At 46.5% G+C, this 19,208-nt stretch overlaps 1 pseudogene; it reads right to left on the minus strand.

Moving 5' to 3' along the window:
- Positions 1-2,863: 2,863 nt before the first annotated feature.
- LOC139390955 (equilibrative nucleobase transporter 1-like) overlaps positions 2,864-19,208 on the minus strand; it is a 29,347-nt pseudogene continuing 13,002 nt past the window's right edge.

Genomic DNA, 19,208 nt, shown 5'->3' on the forward strand with positions numbered 1-19,208 from the left:
GTTCAGTATGAGACATTGGGGACCCAGGGTGGAACATGTGGTCAGTTCAGTATGAGACATTGGGGACCCAGGGTTGAACATGTGGTCAGTTCAGTATGTGTGGTTATGTTGAAAGCCAGACATAATCTCATCATCTGAGCATCTTCTTGCTCCCGTCCAACTGAGCAGTTTCTCCGATCTGTAAATGACTTAGAATTCCTAAAATACATCAAACTGATTATCACATTCATTATTCTAAACGGCGTAATAAACACTAGATATGTTTTCCTTGACTGCCTGTATACTACAATGTAAAACATGAGTGTAGGGGTTTGGGCAGCAGTGTCACAGTGCACGGGTAGTTAATAATGCTTTATCAAAGTTTATTGGTCACATACGCATGGTTAGCAGATGTTTTTGCGAGAGGAGCGAAATGCGTGTGGTTCTAGTTCCGACTGCAGCAATATCTAACAAGTAATCTAACTATTCCACAACAACTACCTAGTAAACACATGTCTAAGTAAAGGAATGGTATAAGAATATATACATACAGTGGCAAGAAAAAGTATGTGAACCCTTTGGAATTACCTGGATTTCTGCATAAATTGGTCATACAATTTGATCTGATCTTCATCTAAGTCACAACAATAGACATACACAGTGTGCTTAAACTAATAACACACTAATTATTGTATTTTTCTTGTCTATATTGAATGTAAAATTTAAACATTCAGAGTGTAGGTTGGAAAAAATATGTGAACTCCTAGGCTAATGACTTCTTGAAAGTTAATTGGAATCAGGAGTCAGCTAACCTGGAGTCCAATCAATGAAACAAGATTGGAGATGTTGGTTAGAGCTGGCCTGCCCTATAAAAAACACTCACAAAATGTGAGTTTCATATTCACAAGAAGCATTGCCTGACGTGAACCATGCCTTGAACAAAAGAGCTCTCAAGACCTAAGATTAAAAATGGTTGACTTGCATAAAGCTGGAAAGGGTTACAAAAGTATGTCTAAAAGACAAATTGTCTATAAATGGAGAAAGTAGAGCACTGTTGCTACTCTCCCTAGGAGTGGCCGTCCTGCAAAGATGACTGCAAGAGCACAGCTCAGAATGCTCAATGAGGTTAAGATGTTAAGATGAATCCTAGAGTGTCAGCTAAGGACTTACAGAAATTTCTGGAACATGCTAACATCTACAATAGGTAAACCACTAAATAAGAATAGTGTTCATGGGAGGACACCACAGAAGAAGCCACTGCTGTCCAAAAAAAACATTGCTGCACGTTTGAAGTTCGCAAAAGAGCACCTGGATGTTCCACAGCGCTACTAGCAAAATATTCTGTGGACAGATGCAACTACAGTTGAGTTGTTTGGAAGGAACACACAACACTACGTGTGGAGAAAAAAAGGCACAGCACACCAACATCAAAACCTCATCCCAAAGTATGGTGGAGGGAGCATCATGGTTTGGGGCTGCCTCAGGGCCTGGACAGCTTGACATCATCGACGGAAAAATGAATTCCCAAGTTTATCAAGACATTTTGCAGGAGAATGTAAGGCTATCTGTCGGCCAATTGAAGCTCAACAGAAGTTGGGTGATGCAACAGGACAATGACCCAAAACACAGAAATAAATCAACAACAGAATGGCTTCAACAGAAGAAAATATGCCTTCTGGAGTGGCCCAGTCCAAGTCCTGACCTCAACCCGAGCGGTTGTGTCCGGTTCACACCAGACATTCCAAGAAAATTACTGAACTGAAACAGTTTTGTGAAGAGGAATGGTCCAAAATGCCTCCTGACCGTTGTGCAAGTCGGATCTGCAACTACAGAAAACGTTTGGTTGAGGTTATTGCTGCCAAAGGAGGGTCAACCAGTTATTAAATCCAAGGGTTCACACACTTTTCCCACCCTGCACGGTGTGCTCAATAAAAACATATAATTGTTTGTGTTATTAGTTTAAGCAGACTGTGTTTGTCCATTGTCGTGACTTAGATGAAGATCACATTTTATGACCAATTTATGCAGAAATCCAGGTAATTCCAAAGGGTTCACATACTTTTTCTTGCCACTGTATAAATATATGGATGAGCAATGACAGAGTGGCATAGGCAAGATGGAATAGATTATAATAATAAATAAATAAATAAAAATACACTACCGGTCCAATGTTTTTGAACACCTACTCATTAAAGGGTTTTTATTTTTACTGTTTTCTACATTGCAGAATAATAGTGAAAACAAACTATTAAATAACACATGGAATCATGTGGTAACCAAAAAAGGGTTAAACAAATCAAAATATATGTTCTATTTGAGATTCTTCAAATAGCCACCCTTTGCCTTGATGACAGCTTTGCACACTCTTGGCATTCTCTCAACCAGCTTCACCTGGAATGCTTTTCCAGTGGTGATGGAGTTCCCACATATGCTGAGCACTTGTTGGCTGCTTTTCCTTCACTCTGCGGTCCGACTCATCCCTAACCATCTCAATTTGGTTGAGGTCGGGGGGTTGTGGAGGCCAGGTCATCTGATGCAGCACTCCATCACTCTCCTTTGTAAAATAGCTCTTACACAGCCTGGAGGTGTGTTGGGTCATTGTCCTGTTAAAAATAAAAAAATAGCCCCACTAAGCTTAAACCAGATGGGATGGGGTATCGCTGCAGAATGCTGTGGTAGCCATGCTGGTTAAATGTGCCTTGAATTCTAAATAAATCCCAGACAGTGTCACCAGAAAAGCACCCCCACACCATAACACATCCTTCTCCGTGCTTTACGATGGGAAATACACATGCAGGGGTCATCCGTTCACCTACTCTGCGTCTCACAAAGTCACAGCGGTTGGAACCAAACATCTACAATTTGGACTCCAGACCAAAGGACACATTTCTACCGGTCTAATGTCCATTGCTCATGTTTCTTGGCCCAAGCAAGTCTCTTCTTCTTATTGGTGTCCTATAGTAGTGAGGGCTGAAATGACCATTTGAAAGTATTTTTAGAGCTGGTCTAAGAGGAAGGTGAGTCCTTGGGTTTACCCCTCCGGGCAGCCAGGCCACGACAATGCAGATAGACACAGAGAGGATGGATGAAGGCCAGCAGGCTGAGTAACGTCAGAGCTATGTTCACCTGTAGAGGGAAGAGAGAGAAGACAGAGAGTGAGGAGGTGGGGGAAGGGAGATGGGGTCACCACTCTGCATTAACTCCACTTTAGAACATCATGGTAAGCTGAAAAGCTCTACCAATGGCCAGTGTTGGGGAGTAGTGAACTACATATAGTTTAACTAGTCATTTCATGACAGTAGCTTGGGTGGTCGTTGAAATAAATTCAAATCTTGGTAGTGTTTTCAGTAGTTAATTACTTGTTTGCCATGTTTTTTTTTATATATTTTTTTTATTTTACCTTTATTTAACTAGGCAAGTCAGAACAACTAGGCAAAAATAATATTTTTTTTTTTCAATGACAGCCTAGGAACAGTGGGTTAACTACCTTATTCAGGGGCAGAACAACAGATTTTTAGCTTGTCAGCTCAGGGATTCGATCTTGCAACCTTTCGGTTATAAGTCCAACGCTCTAACTACTAGGCTACCTGCCGCCCCATGTGGTGGTGTTGCTAACCAGTGTCGGGGAAGCTACTCTGAAAATATAGTTTATGAAGCTACTAATTATGATATCTAAATCTAAAATGTCATAGACTACAAATCGCAAGAACAAAACAGAATGTGTAATCACCCTGGAGTCAGATGTTAACAGAATGTGTAATCACCCTGGAGTCAGATGTTAACACAACGTGTAATCACCCTGGAGTCAGATGTTAACACAACGTGTAATCACCCTGGAGTCAGATGTTAACAGAACGTGTAATCACCCTGGAGTCAGATGTTAACAGAATGTGTAATCACCCTGGAGTCAGATGTTAACACAACGTGTAATCCCCCTGGAGTCAGATGTTAACAGAATGTGTAATCACCCTGGAGTCAGATGTTAACACAACGTGTAATCACCCTGGAGTCAGATGTTAACACAACGTGTAATCACCCTGGAGTCAGATGTTAACAGAATGTGTAATCACCCTGGAGTCAGATGTTAACACAACGTGTAATCCCCCTGGAGTCAGATGTTAACAGAATGTGTAATCACCCTGGAGTCAGATGTTAACAGAATGTGTAATTTAGTCTCTTAAACACAAAAACGATGTATTAAGTGAGAAGTAGGCAGGTGTGATGCTGAAAAAGAAAGGAAATTATTGCCTACTTCACCCATATTTTATTTTTGCCAAGAAAGTAGTGTGTAGTTCAAGTAGTTAGCTACATCACCACATGGCAAACAAGTAATGAACTACTGAAAACTACCTAGATTAGAATTTAGTTCAACTACCACCAAGCTACTGCAAAATGTAATTAAATGACTAGTTGAACTACATGTAGTTCACTACTCCTCAACACTGTAGGAATTTCCTTTCTTTTTTGGCATCAAACCTTCTCACTTGAAACAGTTTTTGTGTTTACTGGGCTAAATTACACTTTCTTTTAACATCCGACTCCAGAGTGATTTATTCTTGCTATTTTCTAGTCTATGACATTTAGATATGATCATTTATCACAAAGTAACTTCAGTAAAGTTAAGTAGATTTTTCTTAAGGGTAGCTTTAGTGTAACTTGACCTCTTCCAGTGTGAAGTATTCTGTAACTTGTTAAACCGTATCGTCAAAGTAGCTTCCCCGACACTGCCAATGGTAAAGGTAGTGTATCTGGTAATTCTAATGACAGTAGCTCCACTCACGTATAGTGGGTCTCCTCCCAGCACTCCTTTGACCAGGATAAAGCAGGGGTACTGCAGCAGAGAAACCACTGAAGACAGAGCCATGGCCATACCATATAGCTTCCCAAAGTGACAGGGAGGAAAACTACAGAGAGAGAGAGAGGGGCAAGAGAGATCATTTAATTGATTTGTTAGTACGGTACAAAAGTATGACGCTAAGAAGGTGTTGGCGTCTATCCGTGCTCCCCTTATCCTGTTCCATTAGGTTTGTTATTGCAAACAACTGGTGTGTGTGTGTGTGTGTGTGTGTGTGTGTGTGTGTGTGTGTGTGTGTGTGTGTGTGTGTGTGTGTGTGTGTGTGTGTGTGTGTGTGTGTGTGTGTGTGTGTGTGTGACTCACACAATGCTGATGAAGGCTGCATGGCCTCCGTAGAGGAAGGATCGGTTGAGGACCTGCAGGATGAAGGTGAGGTACTGGAGGGGGAGGAAGGGGGTGGAGGCACAGATGGAGAACAGGACACACTGCAGCGCCGTCAGGGTCAGGGAGAGCACCGACGCACGCAGGTCTGCCTCCTTCTCACTCACTCCTACACACACACACACACACACACACACACCAAATACACATGAACCAAATGAACCGAATATACAGTATGTACACACACAAGAAACACATGTACCCACACCAAACATACGTACCCACACACACAAAGACGCAAATCTCTATTCAATTCCGTCTTCTCCATGACATTTCTACACCACCTCCGACACTACCACTTCCCTTACCCCTCTCCCTTAACCCTCTCCCTTACCCCTCTCCGAGCAGTAATGTAAAGTCAGAGGCTCTTCAAGCCAAATGTTCCTACAGTAAAATGTAATAAAAACATATACAAAATCTGGAGAAATTCAAATGTGACGCTGGTACGAGTCTAAAACCGGTCTTAGTGTGTTTGGTTTGGAGTGTGTGTGTGTGAGGTTTCACATGTGTGCTGTAGGGGGGGTTGTAGTAGTGTGTATAGGTGAGGTTGGTACCGGGGGTCCTGGGCTTGCCCTTGTGTCGGTCCATGATGAGGCCGTTCCAGGGGGCAGACAGCACCCCACACAGCTGGGTCACAGCAAACGCATTGGTGTACGTGCTCACTGCAGGGATAAACAGAGCGGAATAAGAACGTGCTTAAAAAGAGAGAAGGGTAGCACTTTAAAGTAAATGTCTGGGAACATCTACCTTTTAAAAGTTAATATTATGTTAACTCATTTCCAAATAATGTTGTTGACTCATCCTATACTCGTATTTGTGGCCAAAACATCAATTGGAGAAAAAACACTTTACAAAAACTCCACCTCAAACTATTTTCTCAAACAGACCGTTTCAAAAATGCTTTGCTACTTCCTAATAGAGGATGATGTCATCCACCTGAGAAGGATGAGCTGGCCATTCAACAGTCTACTCACATGAATATTTTTAATGACCGCTATATGCCCACACCATTCCAACACAGAAAAGCTGCTTTTTAACATACTTAATAAAAAAAAGAATTGGAAGGAAAACTGTTCAAATTATTGTAATTCATTATACGTCATATTTCATAGAAATCTGGAAACAATGGACAGTAACTTTAAAATAAAGGGTAACACTTTAAGTCAACTTTATTAAATGTCCATAAGATATTTAGAAACGTTTAATACCGAACTATAACGCCTGTTAATAGACAATTGTGTGCGTACCCAGAGAGGGTTCTCCCTGGGTCAGTCTCTGCAGCATGGGGTTGAGGGTGCCGATGAACAGGTAGTGCGTGCCTCAGCTGCATGACAGAAAGCCACACCAGGTGCCAGAGGAAGAACTTGGACAGGAAACACTCCCAGAAAGTAGCCACTGAGAAGAGGAGGGGGTAGGGGGTTAGAGAGGTCAAATCAGTTACAAATTCACATAAGATTATGTAATTGTAGGAAACAAGGTCTGTACGGGCAACTAATCCTGAATATTTGGGACACGGAAACGAGCAGAGCTGGCATCAAGGTAAACTAAATCTACACACCTTTCTCTACGCTCTCCTTGTTAAAAGGCATTTCCTCCGTGACATCATCCCTCTGCATGTTGCCGTTGGCTGCTGCCTGTTCTGAGCTGAAGGTCTTGGCCTGGCCACGGCTCTTCATTCTGTCACAGGAAGTAACGGCAACACTGGTTAAAGTCACACAGGGAGTCCAGACAGACCAGGGGGTGTGCTGGGGGTCTCTAGAATTGGTTGGACCTTCAGCAGATATTTACTCCCTTCTTTCCCTGGGTCTATTTTCTGTCCAGTCGCTGTGCTGTGGAGGGGGTAGGGGATGTGTTCTTACCCATAGGTGTAGCCCTCAGGGAGGGGGTAGGGGATGTATTCTTACCTGTAGGTGTAGCCCTCAGGGAGGGGGAAGGGGATGTGTTCTTACCCATAGGTGTAGCCCTCAGGGAGGGGGAAGGGGATGTGTTCTTACCCATAGGTGTAGCCCTCAGGGAGGGGGTAGGGGATGTGTTCTTACCCATAGGTGTAGCCCTCAGGGAGGGGGTAGGGGATGTGTTCTTACCCATAGGTGTAGCCCTCAGGGAGGGGGTAGGGGATGTGTTCTTACCCGTAGGTGTATCCCTCAGGGAGGGGGTAGGGGATGTGTTCTTACCCGTAGGTGTAGCCCTCAGGGAGGGGGTAGGGGATGTGTTCTTACCCATAGGTGTAGCCCTCAGGGAGGGGGTAGGGGATGTGTTCTTACCCATAGGTGTAGCCCTCAGGGAGGGGGTAGGGGATGTGTTCTTACCCGTAGGTGTATCCCTCAGGGAGGGGGTAGGGGATGTGTTCTTACCCGTAGGTGTATCCCTCAGGGAGGGGGTAGGGGATGTGTTCTTACCCGTAGGTGTATCCCTCGGGGAGGGGATAGGGGATGTGTTCTTACCCGTAGGTGTATCCCTCAGGGAGAGGGTAGGAGATGTGTTCTTACCCGTAGGTGTATCCCTCAGGGAGGGGGTAGGGGTTGTGTTCTTATCCGTAGGTGTATCCCTCAGGGAGGGGGTAGGGGATGTGTTCTTAACCGTAGGTGTATCCCTCAGGGAGGGGGTAGGGGATGTGTTCTTACCCATAGGTGTATCCCTCGGGGAGGGGGTAGGGGATGTGTTCTTACCCGTAGGTGTATCCCTCAGGGAGGGGGTAGGAGATGTGTTCTTACCCGTAGGTGTATCCCTCAGGGAGGGGGTAGGGGATGTGTTCTCACCCGTAGGTGTAGCCCCCAGGGAGGGGGTAAGGGATGTGTTCTTACCCGTAGGTGTAGCCCTCAGGGAGGGGGTGTGTTCTTATCCGTAGGTGTATCCCTCAGGGAGGGGGTAGGGGTTGTGTTCTTACCCTCAGGGAGGGGGTAGGGGATGTGTTCTTACCCGTAGGTGTATCCCTCAGGGAGGGGGTAGGGGATGTGTTCTTACCCGTAGGTGTAGCCCTCAGGGAGGGGGTGGGGGATGTGTTCTTACCCGTAGGTGTCGCCCTCAGGGAGAGGGTAGGGGATGTGTTCTTACCCATAGGTGTAGCCCTCAGGGAGAGGGTAGGGGATGTGTTCTTACCCGTAGGTGTATCCCTCAGGGAGGGGGTAGGGGATAGGGGATGTGTTCTTACCCGTAGGTGTAGGCCTCAGGGAGGGGGTAGGGGATGTGTGTTCTGGGTAGAAGGAGGAAGGTCCTGGCCAGGTGGATGATGCCACACGCAGCCAGGAAGAGGAAAGAGGCACGTAGAGAGATCCCAACCTCAAATAGCAGCTAGAGGGAGACACGAGGGAAGAAATCATCATCATCATCATCTTAATTAACTCATGGACAGCTACCGACTGATAGTCTGTGGGCGGGTGTGTTTAACAATGTTACCTTGATGATGAGGAAGAGGGCGGAGGAGGAGTCGAAGGCACCATTGTAAAGGGTGATGACGGTGGAGCGAGCGGAACCAAACAGGTTGCCTATCTACAGGGGGCCACAGAGAGGGGAAACATAACTCGCCAGGCCTGTGTGTCTGAGTGTCTCATGCTTCTCATCAGTACACACCACAGACTGACAAAACCACAGGTCAAAAGGAAGCAAATGTATGGCCCAAGGCAAGGTTGTCCATGGTTACATCAAGGGTATGTTCTCAGTCACGGTCCTGTTTACTGAGAGAACCCTGAGGACTGCTGTGTACATGACTGATGTTTATTCAGGAGGTCATAAATATGAGAGGACGGACCTGCATGTTGGTGACCAGAAACAATATGCCTCCCACAGCGATGAAGGACAGGGCCGGGAAGAGAAGAGAGGAGAGAGCTGAGAAAGAAAAAACAACAGACTTATCCCTCTTGAGATCTTGCGAATTGCTGATGAAAGTGTAACGATCTTGTCTGTTGATAAAAAATGTATCAAACTCCATGGTGTTCGTGTAAGCTGTTCCATCAAACCTGTTTTTCTAAATCAGTATTACACTATAGAAAAGTAAAGGATTTTACCTGAACTTGAAAAGGCCACAAGCAAGGCACCAGTGGTGTACAGTGATCTGGAGAATAAGAATAAGTGATCACAACCATCATGTGAATTCAACCAGGCGTGCGCGTGAACCCACACACACACACACACACACACACACACACACACACACACACACACACACACACACACACACACACACACACACACACACACACACACACACACACAGAGGCAGGGGTTAATGATAAAAGAGACTCAGGTTTAACTCTAATTCTTTCCCCTGGTTCTCCCTTCTACTGTCCTAGTCCTGTTCTGAGAGCCTTTAGCCTATTCACTGTGTTTTCCTGGCCCTCACTGGAGGTGCAGTTCTCATCTCCATCTCTCTCTCTAGTCTCCACTCTCTCTATTCACTGTGTTTGCCTGGTCCTCACTAGGAGGTGTAGTTCTCATCTCCACCTCTCTCTATTCACTGTGTTTTCCTGGTCCTCACTAGGAGGTGCAGTTCTCATCTCCGCCTCTCTCTTTAGTCTCCACTCTCTCTATTCTACTGTGTTTTCCTGGCCCTCACTAGGAGGTGCAGTTCTCATCTCCACCTCTCTCTATTCTACTGTGTTTTCCTGGTCCTCACTAGGAGGTGCAGTTCCCATCTCCACCTCTCTCTCTAGTCTCCACTCTCTCTATTCTACTGTGTTTTCCTGGCCCTCACTAGGAGGTGTAGTTCTCATCTCCACCTCTCTTTTTAGTCTCCACTCTCTCTATTCACTGTGTTTTCCTGGCCCTCACTAAGAGGTGTAGTTCTCATCTCCACCTCTCTCTTTAGTCTCCACTCTCTCTATTCCCTGTTTTCCTGGCCCTCACTAGGAGGTGCAGTTCTCATCTCCACCTCTCTCTATTCACTGTGTTTTCCTGGTCCTCACTAGGAGGTGCAGTTCTCATCTCCGCCTCTCTCTCTAGTCTCCACTCTCTCTATTCACTGTGTTTTCCTGGTCCTCACTAGGAGGTGTAGTTCTCATCTCCACCTCTCTCTATTCACTTTGTTTTCCTGGTCCTCACTAGGAGGTGTAGTTCTCATCTCCACCTCTCTCTTTAGTCTCCACTCTCTCTATTCTACTGTGTTTTCCTGGCCCTCACTAGGAGGTGCAGTTCTCATCTCCACCTCTCTCTATTCTACTGTGTTTTCCTGGTCCTCACTAGGAGGTGCAGTTCCAATCTCCACCTCTCTCTCTAGTCTCCACTCTCTCTATTCTACTGTGTTTTCCTGGCCCTCATTAGGAGGTGTAGTTCTCATCTCCACCTCTCTTTTTAGTCTCCACTCTCTCTATTCACTGTGTTTTCCTGGCCCTCACTAAGAGGTGTAGTTCTCATCTCCACCTCTCTCTTTAGTCTCCACTCTCTCTATTCCCTGTTTTCCTGGCCCTCACTAGGAGGTGCAGTTCTCATCTCCACCTCTCTCTATTCACTGTGTTTTCCTGGTCCTCACTAGGAGGTGCAGTTCTCATCTCCGCCTCTCTCTCTAGTCTCCACTCTCTCTATTCACTGTGTTTTCCTGGTCCTCACTAGGAGGTGTAGTTCTCATCTCCACCTCTCTCTATTCACTTTGTTTTCCTGGTCCTCACTAGGAGGTGTAGTTCTTATCTCCACCTCTCTCTTTAGTCTCCACTCTCTCTATTCACTGTGTTTTCCTGGCCCTCACTAAGAGGTGCAGTTCTCATCTCCACCTCTCTCTTTAGTCTCCACTCTCTCTATTCTACTGTGTTTTCCTGGTCCTCACTAGGAGGTGCAGTTCTCATCTCCACCTCTCTCTCTAGTCTCCACTCTCTCTATTCACTGTGTTTTCCTGGCCCTCACTAGGAGTTGTAGTTCTCATCTCCACCTCTCTCTCTAGTCTCCACTCTCTCTATTCACTGTGTTTTCCTGGTCCTCACTAGGAGGTGTAGTTCTCATCTCCACCTCTCTATATTCACTTTGTTTTCCTGGTCCTCACTAGGAGGTGTAGTTCTTATCTCCACCTCTCTCTTTAGTCTCCACTCTCTCTATTCACTGTGTTTTCCTGGTCCTCACTAGGAGGTGTAGTTCTCATCTCCACCTCTCGTTATTCACTGTGTTTTCCTGGTCCTCACTATGAGGTGCAGTGCTCATCTCAACCTCTCTCTATTCTACTGTGTTTTCCTGGCCCTCACTAGGAGGTGTAGTTCTCATCTCCACCTCTCTCTTTAGTCTTCACTCTCTCTATTCTACTGTGTTTTCCTGGTCCTCACTAGGAGGTGTAGTTCTCATCTCCACCTCTCTCTTTAGTCTCCACTCTCTCTATTCTACTGTGTTTTCCTGGTCCTCACTAGGAGGTGTAGTTCTCATCTCCACCTCTCTCTCTAGTCTCCACTCTCTCTATTCTACTGTGTTTTCCTGGCCCTCACTAGGATGTGTAGTTCTCATCTGCACCTCTCTCTTTAGTCTCCACTCTCTCTATTCTACTGTGTTTTCCTGGCCCTCACTAGGAGGTGCAGTTCTCATCTCCACCTCTCTCTATTCTACTGTGTTTTCCTGGCCCTCACTGGAGGTGCAGTTCTCATCTCCATCTCTCTCTCTAGTCTCCACTCTCTCTATTCACTGTGTTTGCCTGGTCCTCACTAGGAGGTGTAGTTCTCATCTCCACCTCTCTCTATTCACTGTGTTTTCCTGGTCCTCACTAGGAGGTGCAGTTCTCATCTCCATCTCTCTCTCTAGTCTCCACTCTCTCTATTCACTGTGTTTGCCTGGTCCTCACTAGGAGGTGTAGTTCTCATCTCCACCTCTCTCTATTCACTGTGTTTTCCTGGTCCTCACTAGGAGGTGCAGTTTTCATCTCCACCTCTCTCTATTCTACTGTGTTTTCCTGGCCCTCACTAGGAGGTGTAGTTCTCATCACCAACTCTCCCTCTAGTCTCCACTCTCTCTATTCTACTGTGTTTTCCTGGTTCTCACTAGGAGGTGCAGTTCTCATCTCCACCTCTCTCTCTAGTCTCCACTCTCTCTATTCACCGTGTTTTCCTGGTCCTCACTAGGAGGTGTAGTTCTCATCTCCACCTCTCGTTATTCAGTGTGTTTTCCTGGTCCTCACTATGAGGTGCAGTGCTCATCTCAACCTCTCTCTATTCTACTGTGTTTTCCTGGCCCTCACTAGGAGGTGTAGTTCTCATCTCCACCTCTCTCTTTAGTCTCCACTCTCTCTATTCTACTGTGTTTTCCTGGTCCTCACTAGGAGGTGTAGTTCTCATATCCACCTCTCTCTCTAGTCTCCACTCTCTCTATTCTACTGTGTTTTCCTGGCCCTCACTAGGAGGTGCAGTTCTCATCTCCACCTCTCTCTATTCTACTGTGTTTTCCTGGTCCTCACTAGGAGGTGCAGTTCCCATCTCCACCTCTCTCTCTAGTCTCCACTCTCTCTATTCTACTGTGTTTTCCTGGCCCTCACTAAGAGGTGTAGTTCTCATCTCCACCTCTCTCTCTAGTCTCCACTCTCTCTATTCTACTGTGTTTTCCTGGCCCTCACTAGGAGGTGTAGTTCTTATCTCCACCTCTCTCTTTAGTCTCCACTCTCTCTATTCTACTGTGTTTTCCTGGCCCTCACTAGGAGGTGTAGTTCTTATCTCCACCTCTCTCTTTAGTCTCCACTCTCTCTATTCACTGTGTTTTCCTGGCCCTCACTAAGAGGTGCAGTTCACATCTCCACCTCTCTCTTTAGTCTCCACTCTCTCTATTCTACTGTGTTTTCCTGGTCCTCACTAGGAGGTGCAGTTCTCATCTCCACCTCTCTCTCTAGTCTCCACTCTCTCTATTTTACTGTGTTTTCCTGGCCCTCACTAGGAGGTGCAGTTCTCATCTCCACCTCTCTCTATTCACTGTGTTTTCCTGGTCCTCACTAGGAGGTGCAGTTCTCATCTCCACCTCTCTCTTTAGTCTCCACTCTCTCTATTCTACTGTATTTTCCTGGCCCTCACTAGGAGGTGTAGTTCTCATATCCACCTCTCTCTTTAGTCTCCACTCTCTCTATTCACTGTGTTTTCCTGGCCCTCACTAGGAGGTGCAGTTCTCATCTCCACCTCTCTCTATTCACTGTGTTTTCCTGGTACTCACTAGGAGGTGCAGTTCTCATCTCCACCTCTCTCTTTAGTCTCCACTCTCTCTATTCTACTGTGTTTTCCTGGTCCTCACTAGGAGGTGCAGTTCTCATCTCCACCTCTCTCTATAGTCTCCACTCTCTCTATTCACTGTGTTTTCCTGGTCTTCACTAGGAGGTGTAGTTCTCATCTCCACCTCTCTATATTCACTGTGTTTTCCTGGTCCTCACTAGGAGGTGCAGTTCTCATCTCCAACTCTCTCTATTCACTGTGTTTTCCTGGTCCTCACTAGGAGGTGCAGTTCTCATCTCCACCTCTCTCTTTAGTCTCCACTCTCTCTATTCTACTGTGTTTTCCTGGTCCTCACTAGGAGGTGCAGTTCTCATCTCCACCTCTCTCTCTAGTCTCCACTCTCTCTATTCACTGTGTTTTCCTGGTCCTCACTAGGAGGTGCAGTTCTCATCTCCATCTCTCTCTCTAGTCTCCACTCTCTCTATTCACTGTGTTTTCCTGGTCCTCACTAGGAGGTGTAGTTCTCATCTCCACCTCTCTCTATTCACTGTGTTTTCATGGTCCTCACTAGAAGGTGCAGTTTTCATCTCCACCTCTCTCTATTCTACTGTGTTTTCCTGGCCCTCACTAGGAGGTGTAGTTCTCATCTCCACCTCTCTCTCTAGTCCCCACTCTCTCTACTCTACTGTGTTTTCCTGGTCCTCACTAGGAGTTGTAGTTCTCATCTCCACCTCTCTCTTTAGTCTCCACTCTCTCTATTCCCTGTTTTCCTGGCCCTCACTAGGAGGTGCAGTTCTCATCTCCACCTCTCTCTATTCACTGTGTTTTCCTGGTCCTCACTAGGAGGTGCAGTTCTCATCTCCACCTCTCTCTCTAGTCCCCACTCTCTCTACTCTACTGTGTTTTCCTGGTCCTCACTAGGAGTTGTAGTTCTCATCTCCACCTCTCTCTTTAGTCTCCACTCTCTCTATTCCCTGTTTTCCTGGCCCTCACTAGGAGGTGCAGTTCTCATCTCCACCTCTCTCTATTCACTGTGTTTTCCTGGTCCTCACTAGGAGGTGCAGTTCTCATCTCCTTCTCTCTCTTTAGTCTCCACTCTCTCTATTCTACTGTGTTTTCCTGGCCCTCACTAGGAGGTGCAGTTCTCATCTCCACCTCTCTCTATTCTACTGTGTTTTCCTGGTCCTCACTAGGAGGTGCAGTTCCCATCTCCACCTCTCTCTCTAGTCTCCACTCTCTCTATTCTACTGTGTTTTCCTGGCCCTCACTAGGAGGTGTAGTTCTCATCTCCACCTCTCTTTTTAGTCTCCACTCTCTCTATTCACTGTGTTTTCCTGGCCCTCACTAAGAGGTGTAGTTCTCATCTCCACCTCTCTCTTTAGTCTCCACTCTCTCTATTCCCTGTTTTCCTGGCCCTCACTAGGAGGTGCAGTTCTCATCTCCACCTCTCTCTATTCACTGTGTTTTCCTGGTCCTCACTAGGAGGTGCAGTTCTCATCTCCGCCTCTCTCTCTAGTCTCCACTCTCTCTATTCACTGTGTTTTCCTGGTCCTCACTAGGAGGTGTAGTTCTCATCTCCACCTCTCTCTATTCACTTTGTTTTCCTGGTCCTCACTAGGAGGTGTAGTTCTCATCTCCACCTCTCTCTTTAGTCTCCACTCTCTCTATTCTACTGTGTTTTCCTGGCCCTCACTAGGAGGTGCAGTTCTCATCTCCACCTCTCTCTATTCTACTGTGTTTTCCTGGTCCTCACTAGGAGGTGCAGTTCCAATCTCCACCTCTCTCTCTAGTCTCCACTCTCTCTATTCTACTGTGTTTTCCTGGCCCTCACTAGGAGGTGTAGTTCTCATCTCCACCTCTCTTTTTAGTCTCCACTCTCTCTATTCACTGTGTTTTCCTGGCCCTCACTAAGAGGTGTAGTTCTCATCTCCACCTCTCTCTTTAGTCTCCACTCTCTCTATTCCCTGTTTTCCTGGCCCTCACTAGGAGGTGCAGTTCTCATCTCCACCTCTCTCTATTCACTGTGTTTTCCTGGTCCTCACTAGGAGGTGCAGTTCTCATCTCCGCCTCTCTCTCTAGTCTCCACTCTCTCTATTCACTGTGTTTTCCTGGTCCTCACTAGGAGGTGTAGTTCTCATCTCCACCTCTCTCTATTCACTTTGTTTTCCTGGTCCTCACTAGGAGGTGTAGTTCTTATCTCCACCTCTCTCTTTAGTCTCCACTCTCTCTATTCACTGTGTTTTCCTGGCCCTCACTAAGAGGTGCAGTTCTCATCTCCACCTCTCTCTTTAGTCTCCACTCTCTCTATTCTACTGTGTTTTCCTGGTCCTCACTAGGAGGTGCAGTTCTCATCTCCACCTCTCTCTCTAGTCTCCACTCTCTCATTTCACTGTGTTTTCCTGGCCCTCACTAGGAGTTGTAGTTCTCATCTCCACCTCTCTCTCTAGTCTCCACTCTCTCTATTCACTGTGTTTTCCTGGTCCTCACTAGGAGGTGTAGTTCTCATCTCCACCTCTCTATATTCACTTTGTTTTCCTGGTCCTCACTAGGAGGTGTAGTTCTTATCTCCACCTCTCTCTTTAGTCTCCACTCTCTCTATTCACTGTGTTTTCCTGGTCCTCACTAGGAGGTGTAGTTCTCATCTCCACCTCTCTCTATTCACTGTGTTTTCCTGGCCCTCACTAGGAGGTGCAGTTCTCATCTCCACCTCTCTCTTTAGTCTCCACTCTCTCTATTCTACTGTGTTTTCCTGGTCCTCACTAGGAGGTGCAGTTCTCATCTCCACCTCTCTCTCTAGTCTCCACTCTCTCTATTCACTGTGTTTTCCTGGTCTTCACTAGGAGGTGCAGTTCTCATCTCCACCTCTCTCCATTCACTGTGTTTTCCTGGTCCTCACTAGGAGGTGCAGTTCTCATCTCCACCTCTCTCTATTCACTGTGTTTTCCTGGTCCTCACTAGGAGGTGCAGTTCTCATCTCCACCTCTCTCTTTAGTCTCCACTCTCTCTATTCAACTGTGTTTTCCTGGTCCTCACTAGGAGGTGCAGTTCTCATATCCACCTCTCTCTCTAGTCTCCACTCTCTCTATTCACTGTGTTTTCCTGGTCCTCACTAGGAGGTGCAGTTCTCATCTCCATCTCTCTCTCTAGTCTCCACTCTCTCTATTCACTGTGTTTTCCTGGTCCTCACTAGGAGGTGTAGTTCTCATCTCCACCTCTCTCTATTCACTGTGTTTTCATGGTCCTCACTAGAAGGTGCAGTTTTCATCTCCACCTCTCTCTATTCTACTGTGTTTTCCTGGCCCTCACTAGGAGGTGTAGTTCTCATCTCCACCTCTCTCTCTAGTCCCCACTCTCTCTATTCTACTGTGTTTTCCTGGTCCTCACTAGGAGGTGTAGTTCTCATCTCCACCTCTCTCTCTAGTCTCCACTCGCTCTATTCACTGTGTTTTCCTGGCCCTCACTAGGAGTTGTAGTTCTCATCTCCACCTCTCTCTTTAGTCTCCACTCTCTCTATTCTACTGTGTTTTCCTGGCCCTCACTAGGAGGTGCAGTTCTCATCTCCACCTCTCTCTATTCTACTGTGTTTTCCTGGTCCTCACTAGGAGGTGCAGTTCTCATCTCCATCTCTCTCTCTAGTCTCCACTCTCTCTATTCACTGTGTTTTCCTGGTCCTCACTAGGAGGTGTAGTTCTCATCTCCACCTCTCTCTATTCACTGTGTTTTCATGGTCCTCACTAGAAGGTGCAGTTTTCATCTCCACCTCTCTCTATTCTACTGTGTTTTCCTGGCCCTCACTAGGAGGTGTAGTTCTCATCTCCACCTCTCTCTCTAGTCCCCACTCTCTCTATTCTACTGTGTTTTCCTGGTCCTCACTAGGAGGTGTAGTTCTCATCTCCACCTCTCTCTCTAGTCTCCACTCTCTCTATTCACTGTGTTTTCCTGGCCCTCACTAGGAGTTGTAGTTCTCATCTCCACCTCTCTCTTTAGTCTCCACTCTCTCTATTCTACTGTGTTTTCCTGGCCCTCACTAGGAGGTGCAGTTCTCATCTCCACCTCTCTCTATTCTACTATGTTTTCCTGGTCCTCACTAGGAGGTGCCGTTCCCATCTCCACCTCTCTCTCTAGTCTCCACTCTCTCTATTCTACTGTGTTTTCCTGGCCCTCACTAGGAGGTGTAGTTCTCATCTCCACCTCTCTTTTTAGTTTCCACTCTCTCTATTCACTGTGTTTTCCTGGCCCTCACTAGGAGGTGTAGTTCTCATCTCCACCTCTCTCTTTAGTCTCCACTCTCTCTATTCCCTGTTTTCCTGGCCCTCACTAGGAGGTGCAGTTCTCATCTCCACCTCTCTCTATTCACTGTGTTTTCCTGGTCCTCACTAGGAGGTGCAGTTCTCATCTCCGCCTCTCTCTCTAGTCTCCACTCTCTCTATTCATTGTGTTTTCCTGGTCCTCACTAGGAGGTGTAGTTCTCATCTCCACCTCTCTCGATTCACTTTGTTTTCCTGGTCCTCACTAGGAGGTGTAGTTCTTATCTCCACCTCTCTCTTTAGTCTCCACTCTCTCTATTCACTGCGTTTTCCTGGCCCTCACTAAGAGGTGCAGTTCTCATCTCCACCTCTCTCTCTAGTCTCCACTCTCTCTATTCTACTGTGTTTTCCTGGTCCTCACTAGGAGGTGCAGTTCTCATCTCCACCTCTCTCACTAGTCTCCACTCTCTCTAGTTTACTGCGTTTTCCTGGCCCTCACTAGGAGGTGCAGTTCTCATCTCCACCTCTCTCTATTCACTGTGTTTTCCTGGTCCTCACTAGGAGGTGCAGTTCTCATCTCCACCTCTCTCTTTAGTCTCCACTCTCTCTATTCTACTGTATTTTCCTGGTCCTCACTAGGAGGTGTAGTTCTCATATCCACCTCTCTCTTTAGTCTCCACTCTCTATATTCACTGTGTTTTCCTGGCCCTCACTAGGAGGTGCAGTTCTCATCTCCACCTCTCTCTATTCACTGTGTTTTCCTGGTCCTCACTAGGAGGTGCAGTTCTCATCTCCACCTCTCTCTTTAGTCTCCACTCTCTCTATTCTACTGTGTTTTCCTGGTCCTCACTAGGAGGTGCAGTTCTCATCTCCACCTCTCTCTCTAGTGTCCACTCTCTCTATTCACTGTGTTTTCCTGGTCTTCACTAGGAGGTGTAGTTCTCATCTCCACCTCTCTCGATTCACTTTGTTTTCCTGGTCCTCACTAGGAGGTGTAGTTCTTATCTCCACCTCTCTCTTTAGTCTCCACTCTCTCTATTCACTGTGTTTTCCTGGCCCTCACTAAGAGGTGCAGTTCTCATCTCCACCTCTCTCTTTAGTCTCCACTCTCTCTATTCTACTGTGTTTTCCTGGTCCTCACTAGGAGGTGCAGTTCTCATCTCCACCTCTCTCTCTAGTCTCCACTCTCTCTATTCACTGTGTTTTCCTGGCCCTCACTAGGAGTTGTAGTTCTCATCTCCACCTCTCTCTCTAGTCTCCACTCTCTCTATTCACTGTGTTTTCCTGGTCCTCACTAGGAGGTGTAGTTCTCATCTCCACCTCTCTATATTCACTTTGTTTTCCTGGTCCTCACTAGGAGGTGTAGTTCTTATCTCCACCTCTCTCTTTAGTCTCCACTCTCTCTATTCACTGTGTTTTCCTGGTCCTCACTAGGAGGTGTAGTTCTCATCTCCACCTCTCTCTATTCACTGTGTTTTCCTGGCCCTCACTAGGAGGTGCAGTTCTCATCTCCACCTCTCTCTTTAGTCTCCACTCTCTCTATTCTACTGTGTTTTCCTGGTCCTCACTAGGAGGTGCAGTTCTCATCTCCACCTCTCTCTCTAGTCTCCACTCTCTCTATTCACTGTGTTTTCCTGGTCTTCACTAGGAGGT

Source organism: Oncorhynchus clarkii, chromosome 31, assembly GCF_045791955.1.
Source record: "Oncorhynchus clarkii lewisi isolate Uvic-CL-2024 chromosome 31, UVic_Ocla_1.0, whole genome shotgun sequence".
NCBI lineage: Eukaryota > Metazoa > Chordata > Actinopteri > Salmoniformes > Salmonidae > Oncorhynchus > Oncorhynchus clarkii.